This window comes from Pelodiscus sinensis, chromosome 12 (genome assembly GCF_052426305.1).
Source record: "Pelodiscus sinensis isolate ZL-2025 chromosome 12, ASM5242630v1, whole genome shotgun sequence".
NCBI classification, from domain to species: domain Eukaryota; kingdom Metazoa; phylum Chordata; order Testudines; family Trionychidae; genus Pelodiscus; species Pelodiscus sinensis.
In genome coordinates, this window is record NC_143063.1 from 9,643,948 (window position 1) to 9,657,182 (window position 13,235).

Here is a 13,235-nt window from a genome sequence, read left to right on the forward strand (position 1 = left end):
CCTTTCAATTTGTTTCTATTCCACCGGTGGGTAATTGAGTTTTACGAATGCTTGGTAGAGATCTTAAAGTTTTTGGTCTGTCAGTGGGATTGGAGCAGATGTGATTGTATCTAAGGGCTTGACTATAGACAATGGATGGAATAGTGTGTGCTGGATGGAAGGTGGAGGCATGGAGGTAAGTGTAGCAGTCAGTGGGTTTTCTGGAGAGTGGTATTGACTGCAGCATGTTTCTCAGGCTCCCCGGTCTGATTTTTTCATTTTGGGCTTGTGGGAATAATCGCTCTGGTTCTGGAAAGCAAACGGTTACATTCCAGACTGACAGTTTATGAATCTTAAAGATCCTTAATATATCCTCAAACACCTACCCAATGCCTATAGTCCATGACCTCTTTAAGCTCCCGCGCTGGAAACTATCTTGTCCAATGGCCTGGAAGGAGGGAACACTAGCAGGATGAGAACAGGGCATGAGACGTGTTAGTCACAGTAGGTTTATTGAGACCAGAAAAGAAGAGATTCCCAAGCGTGTCCCAGTCAGACACTCCACTGTTCAGCGTAGGTGTTTGCTAGCCCACAGTGTGCGTAGATGTGTTCTGTTGGGCTTCTGGGCTCTCAACTCCATTTCCTTTCTCTCTGCAGAGGCACTATCAAGGAATATCCACCCCTCTGACTACTACCCCATGCTACTCATCCATGTGGGAACTAATGATACTGCAAGGTGTGACCTTGAGCAGACCAAGAGTGACTACACGGCTCTGGGAGTATGGGTGAAGGAGTTTGGAGAGCTGGTGGTGTTCTGTTCAGTCCTTTCTGTTAAAGGTCGGGGCCCAGGCAGAGAGAGGCGCATCATGGAGGGGAATGCCTGGCTGCGAAGATGGTGTTGCCAGGAGGGCTTTGGCTTCCTTGACCACAGGATGCTGTTCCAAGAAGAAGGACTGCTAAGCAGGGACGGGGTTCACCTTTGGAGGAAGGGGAAGAGAGTATTTGGGCACAGACTGGCTAAACTAGTGAAAAGGGCCTTAAACTAGGTTTGATGGTGGCAGGTGACCAAAGCTCATAGGCAAGTGAAGAACATGGAGTCCTGGAAGATGGGTCAGAAATGGGAGGGAGCATGGGCTGCAATAGCAGAGGTAAAGGAGGGACAAAGCAGAACTGGGGACAAAATCAAATCTGTATCTTAGATGCCTGTGTACAAATGCAAGGAGGGCGGGGAATAGGCAGGAAGAACTTGAAGTGCTAGTAAATAAACACAACTATGACACAGTCGGTATCACAGAGACTTGGTGGGATAATACACATGATTGGAATATTGATAGAGAAGGGTACAGCTTGCTCTGGAATGATAGGATCAAGAATGCAGGGGAGCAGTCAGGAATTCAAAAGCACAACTGGTTTGCAGCTAGCAAAGGATGTGATGGGTAAGAAAGGTTCCTCCAGGCATGTTAGCATTAAGAGGGTTATCAGAGAGGGTGTGGGGCCCTTACTGAATGAGGGAGGTAAACTAGTGACAGATGATGTGGAGAAAGCTGAAGTACTCAATGCTTATTTTGCCTCTGTGTTCACAAACAAATTCAGCTCCCAGACTACTGCACTAGGCAATGCAGTATGGGAAGGAGGTGGGCATTTGATACGGTATCGCATGACCTGCTTATCAATAAACTAGGGAAATACAACCTAGATGGGGCAACTACCAAAAAGATGAAATACAACGTAAGTGGGTGCAAAACTGGCTGGATAACTGTTCTCAGAAAGTAATTACTAATGGTTCACTTGTCATACTGGAAGGGCATAACAAGTGAGGTTCTTCAGGGGTCTGTTTTGGGACCAATTCTGTTCAATATCTTCATCATCAATGTAGATAATGGCATAGAGAGTACGCGTATTTTGTTTGCACATTATACCAAGCTGGGAGGGGTTGCAAGTGCTTTGGATGACAGAATCAGAATTCAGAATGATCTGGATAAACTAGAGAACTGGTCTGAGGTAAACAGGATGAAGTTTGATAAGGGCAAATGCAAAGTGCTCCACTTTGAAAGGAACACTCAGTTTCATACATACAGAATGGGAAGCGACTGTCTAGGAAGGAGCACTACAGAAAGGGATCTAGGGGGTCATACTGGATCAGAAGCTAAACAGTGTGATGCTGTTGGGGAAGAAAAGCAAACATGCTTCTGGAATGCATTAACAGGAGTGTTGTGAGCAGGATACCAGAAGTCATTCTTCTACTCTGCACGGCACTGATCAGGCCTCAATTGGAGTATTGTGTCTAATTCTGGGCACCACATTTCAAGAAACATGCAGAGAAATTGAAGAAGGTCCATAGAAGAGCAACAAAAATGACTAAGGCTGTGTCTAAACTACATCCTTTTTCTCAAAAAAGGGATGTAAATTAGACACTTTGAAATTGCAGATGAAGGCGGGATTTAAATTTCCCGTGGTTCATTTACATTCCTTTTTCGAGAAAAGGGATGTATTCTAGACAGACCAAATGTCTAGAAAACATGATTCATATGGGAAGACTGAAAGAATTGGCCTTGTTTACTTTAGAAAAGAATAGACTGAGAGGGGACATGATAGCGGTTTTCAAGTATCTAAAAGGGTGTTACCAGGAGGAGCAAGTAGAAAGACTGTTCTCCTGGGCCTCTGAGGATAGGACAAGAAGCAATGGACTTAAATTCCAGCAGGGGAGCTGAAGACTGGACATAAGGAAAAATTTCCTACCTGTCTGGGTGGTTAAACACTGGAATAAATTGGGGTATGTCTACACTACCACCCTAGTTTGAACTAGCGGGGTAATGTAGGCATACCGCACTTGCAAATGAAGCCCAGGATTTGAATTTCCCGGGCTTCATTTGCATAAGCCGGCCGTCGCCATTTTTAAATGCTGGCTTGTTCGAACCCCGTGCCGTGGGGCTACGCGCGGCACGGCGCGGCACGGGCTAGATAGTTCGAACTAGCAAGCCATTCCGCACTATCTAGCCTGTGCCGCGTGTAGCCGCGTGACACGGGGTTCGAACAAGCCGGCATTTAAAAATGGCGCCGGCCGGCTTATGAAAATGAAGCCCGGGAAATTCAAATCCCCGGCTTCATTTGCAAGTGCGCTATGCCTACATTACCCCGCTAGTTCGAACTAGCGGGGTAGTGTAGACATACCCTTGCTGAGGGAGGTTGTGGAGTCTCCATCACTGGAGATACTGAAGAGCAGGTTGGACAGACGCCTGCCAGGGATGATCTAGACAGTGCTTGGTCCTGCCGTGAGTGCAGGGGAGGGACTTGATCTCCTGAGTCACTTCCAGTCCTAGTGTTCAATGACTCTAATCATTGCCTGCAACAGAGTTAGTTATCACAGCAGCACTCTCGGGCAGACTTTTTTTAATACAAGCTGTACATATCCCATGGACTACAGGATTTTTAATTAAGAGCAGAATACGTGATATTACATGACCCCCAGCCCTTCTGCACCTTTTAACAGTCATGTGTTAATGAAGGCAAAGAGCATCAACCAACACAGGAGCAAACCCTAAGAAGAAATGCTGCCCCACGGTCAAAGGAGAATGGCTGAATGAAAGAGTTGAAGCAGAATCTCAACAATCTCAAGGCCAGATCTGTGTACAGAGCGGGGACATATTCCAGTACAGTGCTGATGTGGGCTTGACCTGCTAAATTTGGACTCAGACTAGAATATGCAGCCACTTCTCCGCAGGCCACAAGTGGGACGGGGGAAGCCCTTGGACAACATGAAGAGGATTCATCAAGCAAAAGTCGTGAATCTGCTGCACATATTTTTAGGAGCAGGAATTCTCCTCCCTTGGGATGTGAGTTGTGAAGGATGCTCTTAGAAACACAAAAAAGAAACAGAAGAGGCTGGAACTGAAGGACAGAAAACATTTAAAGCCAGAAAAAATAAAAATTCTCACAGATGACTTTCTGCTTCCCGTACAAATGAACAGCTCCAGAATAGAAATGCGCAAAATATAAATGAGCACATGGGAAAGCACCAGTATGTACAAGCTGGCATAGAAAAACTCTGCTTTTGCGGTTTTGGAGTCAATCATCAGTGTTGTCTGTGCAGAAATCAAGTCAGCTATTAGCCTGTCTTCCTACCATACACTTATTACTGATGAGAGCACAGGTATTTCTGTCACCAACTTGCTTGTCATTGACTTCAAGTTGAGAGCTGCAGCATGTGCAGGGCAGAAGACTGTGTTTGGTGGAACCATTCAGTTATCTGCTTGGAATGCACAAGCTGTTACAGCTGCTCTCAAAGCCTTTGACACCCTGAATAAGCGGGATCTGATGAAAACAGTGATGTTCACTTCAGATGGTGCTTCAGTCGTGCTGGGGAAAAACAATGGTGTTGCCAGACAACTCAAGCAGAGCATCCCACATTTAAAAACACAACACTGCCTGGCCCATGGAGAAGACCTGGGTTTAGCTGATGTGTGGAACCAAGTGCCAGTGCTGAAGACCAAGTGCTCAGTCTGAAGAGGACAATTAGAGGAAATAGCAAATGTCACAGAAAATGAGACTGTATCATTGAAACCTCCAACTGAAGTGAGGTGGCCACCTAGACATTTTGCTGGAAGTGCTTTGCTGTGTAATTAGGAGCCCCTTCTTAACTATTTGGAACAGGAAATCTCAAAAAATAATGACCCAATAGCAAAGTGCTGCCTAAGTTCCATGACACTAATTGCCACGTCACTGCAGCTGTATTAAATGAGGTCTCACGTGAATTAGCAGAACTGACTAAATGCTCCCAGAAAGGTTCTTTGACAACGCGTGAGGCTGTGCAGTTAGCAAGGGCCCAGAGCCGCAGGATGAGAGGGCAGGATCTTGGAGAAACAGCGTGAAAAATCAAATCAAATCAAATCAACCACAACCGATGACCAGTTCAGCAGTGAACCTATTCTACGTTTCACCTCCCTGCTGTGTGAGCCTCTGAGTAAGAGGTTTCCAGAGAATGAACTAAATGAATGGGCAGCTTTTTTCTTTGCCTCACTTCCCCCACATGAAATCAGGGATGATTTTGGCACTGAAAACATTAGCAAGCTACTTGACAAACACAGAAACATTTCAGTACGCAGTCAAGTGAAGTCCTGTTCAGCTTGCGACCAGGAACAGCTAACAGGGAGTTTGGAGAGGGAGTTCTCCAGGTAAAAGAGGAGTAAAAGCGGGATCCTTGTGGTAAGTGGCTGTCTGGAGTGTGTGTTTGTGTGTGGGGGGGAGTTATTTGCTGTGTGCTGAGCTTGTGTTTGTCTGTCTGTTTGTTTGAAGGAACTTCTAAAAGGTTTGAAATCTAGAAGCCTCTGTTAATTGGCTGAGCCTCAGTCAGGGGGAGGGGCTACCGGAGCTATATAAGCCTGTGACTCAGCGCCCAGGGAGCTTGCGAACAGGAACAGCTAACAGGGAGTTTAGAGGGGAGGTTAGAGGGCACTAGTGACTTCTGACCTTCTTTAAAACAACTTGTATAATAATCTATATTCCAGAGGTTTAAAAAGAATCCCAGTTTATACTTAAACTTATTCATTAGAAAAATGGAGACAGAAGCCCAGCAGCAGAGTGGGGGCTATCCTGTTTATTGCGTCGAGTGTAACATGTATAATTACCTGCCCTGTGGGCGGGTGGCGTATGTGTGCACCCGTTGCAAGGAGCTCCTGACCCTCAGAGACCGAGTTCGTGCTTTGGAGGCCAGGGTGCCTGAACTGGAGGAGCTAAGGGAGGCAGAGAGCTATGCTGATGAGACTTTCCGGGACACAGTAGTACTGTCCCACCTCCAGTCTGAGAGCCCCAGTGCTCTTAAGGAGGATGAAAGTCTCAAGGGAACAGAGCATTCAATGGGAGCAGAGGGAAACCATCCCGTAGTTGGGACCCTCCTCCCAGAGGATGTTGCGATTCCTCTCGCACTGGAACAGGCAGAGGAGGCAGAGGGAAGGCAAATGTGCCTGTCGATAGCAGTGCAGGTGCTGAGGAGGCTGCGTGGGCCGGAAGTGTCCCACACTTTGCTGTGGTTGCCAATGGAGTGTTAAATGGGAGGGAGGGAGATGCTCTGTTACCACCTCAGCCCCCGAGTTCCCTTCCCCTCCTCCTGACAGGGCAGAGCGGGGTAAGGGCCCAGCCGGCTACAGTGATGGAGCCAGCTCCCTGCCGGGCACAAGGCTTCCCCTGCTTCCTGAGAGAAGATGCCCAGGCCCAGCCCCTTCCCTTCCCAGGTGCAGAGGTGACAGCTCTCTGGAGACTTCCAGCAGGCTCCTAATTTCTGTGGGTCACCCCTCCCCCCCCACTTCCCGCCTGCTCCACTAGAGGGGCAGAATAAGGCTTTGGGGATCATCCCTGCGTCATGATCTCTGGCTGCTCCTTATTGAGTGGGGGTGTGTCTACACTTGTCCCCTAGTTCGGACGAGGGAGGCAAATGAAGCATACCCAAGTTGCTAATGAAGCGCGAGATTTAACTGTTACTCCTCGTGCAATGAGGAGTAACAGTTAAATTGAGGGAAGGGTTTAATCGGACTACTGTGTCTACACACGGTGAGTTAAATCGGGCGACTGGCATTTTAAAACGGCGACCGGCCGCAAATATGCTAATCAAGCATGGGATATTTAAATCCCACACTTCATTAGCAACTTCGGTATGCTTCATTTGCCTCCCTACTCCGAACTGGGGGGCAAATGTAGACATACCTGAGAGAAGTAGAAACAGCAGCAGCAGAAGAAAGAAAACAGCAGCAGCCACAGCAGAAGCAGAAGCACAAATAGAAGAAGGAGAAGCAGAAGAACAAATAGGAGCAGATTAAGCAGCAGAAACAGCAGCACTGCAGAAGAAGCAACAGGAGCAGCAGAAGAAGGAACAGAAAAAGAAGTAGCAGCAGCAGAAAGAGTAGCAACAGGAAACAAACACCAGATGGAGAAGAAGTAGCACAATAGCAGCAACAGCAGAAGTATCCACAGAAAAAGGAGCAGCAGCAGCCAGAGAAGCAGCAGCAGCTGCAGAAGCAGTAGAGGAAACAGAGAAGAAAAGAGGCAGCAGCAGCAGAAGAAGAAAAGAGCAGCAGGAACAGCAGAAGCAGAGGCAGGAATACGAGAAGCTGAAGAAGCAGCAGCCGAAGAAAGAGGAATTAGCAGCAGCAGCAGGGCTGTGTCCTGATTTTAAGAGGAATAAGGGACCTTTCGGAAAAGGGTTTATTTTCCAAAAGATCCCTGTTTAGACTGGAGCTTTTTTCCGGCAGAGCCCCGAGCTGGAAAAAAGCGGCAGCCATGTTCATGCAAATGGAGCGGGGAAAATTTAAATCCCCGCGGCATTTGCAATTCCGACTTGTCTCATCTGCATCCCTTTCCAGAAAAGGGGTGCAGTGTAGACACAGCCCAGAAGAAGAAGAAAAGCAGCAGCAGAAGAGGCAAGAGCAGAGTAAGTAGCAGCCACAGAGGAAGAAGGAGCAAAAGCAGAAGAAGAATCAGCAAAAGAAACAACAGAAGAAAAAGTAGCCAAAGAAGCAGCAGCACAAACAGAAGAAGAAACATGAAAACAAGCAGGGGCAGGAGAAGGAGCAGCAACAGAAGAAGCGGCAGCAGCAGAAATAGTAGAGCAGTGGTCACCGAGCAGTGGATCGGGTTCTAATGACAGATCTCAGAGCCTCTGGCCGATGATCCTGGCTGGTTTGTCCAGGAAGCTCTCAAGGGCTAACGCTTCAGTTGCTCCTCTCCCCATTTTCATGCTGCTCCTGCCTTCTGCATTGAAGCTGCCCCCTTGGTATCCTCCTGCTTGCTGTGCAGGGTGTGGGAAGGAGAAGGGGGGGGGGCTCTGATGTCAGGGTGTTCCTCCCTCCCTCTACTCTTATGCCCTATCTCCACACAGAGAGCAGGGGATGGAGGGAGCTCGGCAATGCACAAATCTCTGTCACTCTCAGTGTGTGTGTCTGTCATTCTCACAAACACACACTGTCCAGTCTGACCTGGCTTTACCTCAGAAGTTCACACACAGGGTCTCCCTAGCAGGGGCAGACTCTGAGGGGTTTCCCTCGCAGGGATTTCCCGCCTGAGACGGGATAAAAGGCCGATAGCTGGACAGTTTGGGGATGTCCGTCCCAGAGGCAGGGTGCGCGGGGTTTTCCTCACAGGACATCAGACTCCGGATCAAGACAACTGCAGCCTTACGGGAGACTCCACTGAAGACCATCGCCAGCCACCCTGAGAACTACTTACCATCGGCAGGGAAGAGGACTCGGAGGGCTCTTCTCAGGGCTCCTCTCAAAGCTCTCGGTGAGCTGCGAGATTTGAGCTCCAGAGCGACAGTCTGGGAACTTTCAAGAAGACTGCTATAAACTTTGGTTATTACACGGACCATGCCAATTGGACTCAGCCGAAATTTTCCTTTTCCTTGTGTTTTTTGGGAATTGATAATGTACTGTTTGCATCTGACAAATCCCCTATTTTGTAAATTTACCCTTCATGAATTGGTCATATGTTCAATTCACCTTAATTGGCCCTTTGATGAATAAAAACACGCCACCAGATGATAGTATCATAGAATTCAAGGACTGGGAGGGATTTCGAGAGGTCATTGAGTCCAGTCCCCTGCCATCATGGCAGGACCAAATACTGTCTAAACCATCCCTGATAGACATTTATCTAACCTACTCTTAAATATTCCCAGAGATAGGGATTCCACAACCTCCCTGGGCAATTTATTCCAGTGTTAGGTCGAGCATGGAAGGACACAGGGAGGCACTGGGTACAGACTGTGAGCCAAAGGGGAGTAATGGAACATCTGAATAAGAAATGTCTTGGTACGACAACTCCCTAAAAACTAATGCACAGACCGACCTAGGTTCAGGACCGGGTCAAAATTGACAGCATGAAGGATAGTAAGTGAGCCCCTCTTCCATACAGTGAGGGGTGGTAACTAGGCAACAGAGGGTGGTAACCTGGTACGTAAAGAAATGATGTAAGTTGTTTGTACCTGTCTATAAAAGGACACCGCAGAGGGTGCTCTCCGGCCGACCTTGGGGGGGGCGCACTAGGTGCCTGAACGGCAGGTGTCATTGCCTAAACTTACAGAGTGCGCAGTAACTTAACTTTGACTAAGTGCTGTTAATATCTGTTATATGGCAATAGGTCTGCCCGGTGTTGGTACCGTGTCAACGCGGGCCATAGTGCCCAGTGGTGTCACATTGTACTGATCTGTGTTACCAACTGGTAGAGCTTCACATCTGACAATAAACCTGCTCGACTGATTTCAAACCTTGCCTGCATCTGTCGTTTCCGGGGCCTCTCAGAGATCTCTTGTGTTGACCCAAGTGCACGGGGTCTAACACGCTAGATAAAGGGAGTACCGACTGTTACGCACGCAGCCGAGAGTTTATCATCACCGACGGAGTAGAGGTCCTGTCAGGAGCGCGCCAGGACGACCCTGACCAGACGACGCTGACACTGACAGTCCAGACCACCGAAGGTACCGAGGTACAAAACACCGAGATATGACAGCAGACATGGCAGGCTGGGAGGGCTTGGGCTGGGGAAACCCCAGGCCGTAAGGCCTGAAGGCAGGGTTGCAGAAGTAGCAGGTCCGCACCCTTTGCCAGGGAGGAGTGGCCAGGAGGGACTGCAGTCTGCCCAGAAACGGGCTAGAGAGAGGGACTGGCAGCGGCCAGCTGAGGTCTGGAGAGTGCAAGGGAAATGAGTGTTCCTGGGGGGAGCTGGGTGCTCTCCAGTCCCCACGGCCCAGGGTGGGAGGCTTCAGGAACGTCTGTGAAGTGCTGGGGGATGATGAGCTGGGAGATGTCACCCCCCCACACACACATGGTCAGCTGTCTGGCCCAGGACGCCTGGGTTCTGTGTGGCTCAGGCCGGGAGGGAGCTGGCCAGGGGCTGCAGGAGGGAGCTGCCTGTCCTATGGCCAGAGGCTGCATTGCCCACGCTCACGGCTGCTCACGGCTTGTGGCAGGATACAGCTGCTGAGAGGTTCCTGGGGAGACAGGCCGGGCGGGTCCCCAGGCAGAGAGCTGCCCCCCCCTCCCTGGGGCAGAAGCGTCCCCACGTCGCGCAGGAGCTGCTGTGCCTGGCATTGCTGGGCCTCTGCCCTGCTGAGACAATAGCTTCTGCAGATACAGTCAGCAATGCCTATTAATCCGTTTCTGCCTAACGCGGGATTTGTGTTTTAACACAACACAGCACAAGGCAGCAATAAGACAAACCCCACAAGACAAACAAACATCAAACACAATCTTTGTCGCGACAGAGGAATTCACAGCAACGCAGGGTCTACAGCAGAGATACATTTATTAGTCCAGGAGTTCAGATAATTCCCCCGCGCCGCATATCCTCCATCCCCGGCCGCGCCCCCGAGGCTGCCCCCAGCCAGAACAAGTACCGCTGCCCCTGCCCTGTGCCCCCTGCCGCACCTAACAAAGGTCATTCCGCACCTGAGAGGGAACGTGGCCCCGTAGCGCCGCCCCGAGAGTGGGTTTGACCGATGGGCCGGATCCTAACTGGCTCCCACCCTAACCCCTTTGCGGCGTCGTGCGTGGGAGTCAGCCCTGTCTAAGCGGAGCGCGCCGTGACTGCGGGTCTGTCCCCAGCGACTGGTGTAACGCAGCCAGGCTGGGAGTTGTCCCTCTGACGGGGGGCAGAGTGTCCCATTGGGAAGTGGGTCACAGGACCCCTCTGAGGACTCCTCTCCTGCCCTCCACCAGTCACTGTGGCCCCTGCCCGTAGGACCAGCGAGGGAGGGGACTGCACCACATGGGGGAAGTGCCGCGGTCTGGGGCCCTCCACGCAAGAGGGTCCTGTGACTCCTCCAAGGAGTCTCTCCACCATCCCCTCCCTACCAGTGAGGGTCACCCCCTCCCCCACGCCAGCTCGGAAGGGAAACGTGCACCAGTCAGAGGGGCAGCCCGAAGGGCCAGGCGCTGAGTTCTGGAAAGACGTCCAGGGAGCGAGACGTGCTCTTCCTCGCACTGTTGCGCTGGGGCGTCCAGGGCGATGGTGCCGGCCGGCTGCTCAGCTCCAGAGATGGAGGCTTCTGGCCTAGGCTGTCGGGCACTGGCTGCTCTGACTGGTGCACGTTTCCCTTCTGAGCTGGCCTGAGGCGGGGGGGAGGGGGTGACCCTCACTGGTAGGGAGGGGACGGTGGAGAGACTCCTTGGAGGGGTCACAGGACCCTCTTGCGGGCAGGGCCCCAGACCGCGGCACTTCCCCCATGTGGTGCAGTCCCCTCCCTCGCTGGTCCTACGGGCAGGGGCCACAGTGACTGGTGGAGGGGGGGAGAGGAGTCCTCAGAGGGGTCCCCTGACCCACTTCCAGATGGGTCCCTGCCCCGCACCCGTCACCAATCGGTGAAATCCATTCCCGAGGCAGATCCACGGGGATAAAACCACAAGAGGGTCCAAGACCCCTCCAAGAATTCCCCACGTGGCCGCCTGAGATGGGGGAGGGGTGAAACCCGCCCCAGTTGGCAGAGGGCTCTGTGGGGTTTCTTGGAGGATCAGAGGAGTCTCTTGTGGCCGGGGCACCTGACCAGAGCACTTCTGTGCCTGGGCACGTCCCCTCTCTCCAGGGCCTCTACCCGACTGGCAGAGAGCAGTGGGAGGCATGGGCAGCGGGCGAACGGCTGACGAGGGAAGGCAAACCTCAGCCCCGCCCCTTCTTCCCAAGGCTCCACCCCCTCAACCCCCCAGGCTGCTGCCCCTGCCCTGCCCTGCCCTCTCCTCCCCACACTGGTGGCTGCCCAGCCCCAGATTTCTACCCTCCCACACCAGCCCTCAGGCTGCCCGGTGCCCTGGCATCCCCGCAAGCCCCAGAGCAGCCGGGCAGCCTCAGCTTCCCACCCCAGTCCCAGAATGCTGGGCAGCCCCAGCCCCTCCCCCACCGCGGACCCCAGAACGTGCAACCCCAACCCCTCCCCCACCGCGGACCCCAGAACGCGCAACCCCAACCCCTCCCCCATCGCGGACCCCAGAAAGCGCAACCCCAACCCCTCCCCACCACGGACCCCAGAACGCGCAACCCCAACCCCTCCCCCATCGCGGACCCCAGAACACGCAACCCCAACCCCTCCCCACCGCGGACCCCAGAACGCGCAACCACAACCCCTCCCCCACCGCGGACCCCAGAACGCGCGCAGTCCCAGTGCCCCCCAGGAGAGTGGTCCCACGCTGGTCTTTGTGGGAAGGCAGACGGACGACGAGAGAGACCCACCCAGATGGGCAGAGGCCGGTGGGAAGGGCCCGGAGATGGGTGGGTCTGATGGTGACTCACAAGCCATGTCCTGGGGTGTCGGGCAGGACAAATGTTGTGGAACAAGCAAATGTCCACGACAGCTGCAAGTCTCTAGGCCAGGAGCGGATCCTCGGTTCTTGTGGACGCGCCGCAGGGCCGGGGAGGGGCTTGGCGTCCTCTGGCCTGTGGGTTGAACGGCTCCTGGTCCTGGTCGTGGCTGGTTCCCCGTCACGTGCAGCTCTGCCCCTTCCGGATCCTTGTGGTGTCCCAGCTGCTTGGTCTCCCGGCCAGGCCGGGGAGCGGTGGGCTCAGCCGGTGTCTGTCAGAGGAGACAGGGCAGGAGCACAGATGAGAAGGACACAATTGTCAAGGGGGAGAATCTGGACCAGGGCAGGTTCCCCTTCCTCCCCCTTTGCCATTTCCCTGAGAGCCGGCATCCCTGAGAGAGCCCAGCCCCTCCCCCAGCCGCTGCTCCCCTGGGGCTGGCGATGGCCCAAGGGAGTCCTGGAGAATCCCCCTCTCTCCGCGCGCTGCTGACGGAGGGGATCCTATGGAGGAGCTGTGGCTGGGGGGCTGGGCCATCGCGCATGGAGACCAAAGGTGGGGGGGGGGTTCGTTTGGGGCAGGGCCATGGTAGGAACAATTTCCCTCAGCTCCAGCCCCCAGGCGAGTGGCCCCCGGTGACTCCAGGACACCGCGTCGCTCCTGCCACCCCTCACGGCCCCTCTCGCCCCACGGAACCTGCCTCCCTGCTCCAAAGAGCTGCTCCCGTCTGTGGTACCTACCGTGGCACGAGGAAGAGTCCTTCTGTGTCGGTGCCGCTCCCAAGTCGTAAGAAGCACCCAACACGCGGCTCGCAAGCTTCTGCAGCCATTGCCGATGTTCGTTCAGGATGAGCCACGTGTCCCTGTCCGATTTTAAAGGCTGTTGCTGAAAAGCTGAAACAAAGAGGAAACAGGTTGGAAACCCCACAGAGCTGCTGTAACTGATGCCTGGGAAACCTCTGCTTCCCAATGGCCTTTGCCCCG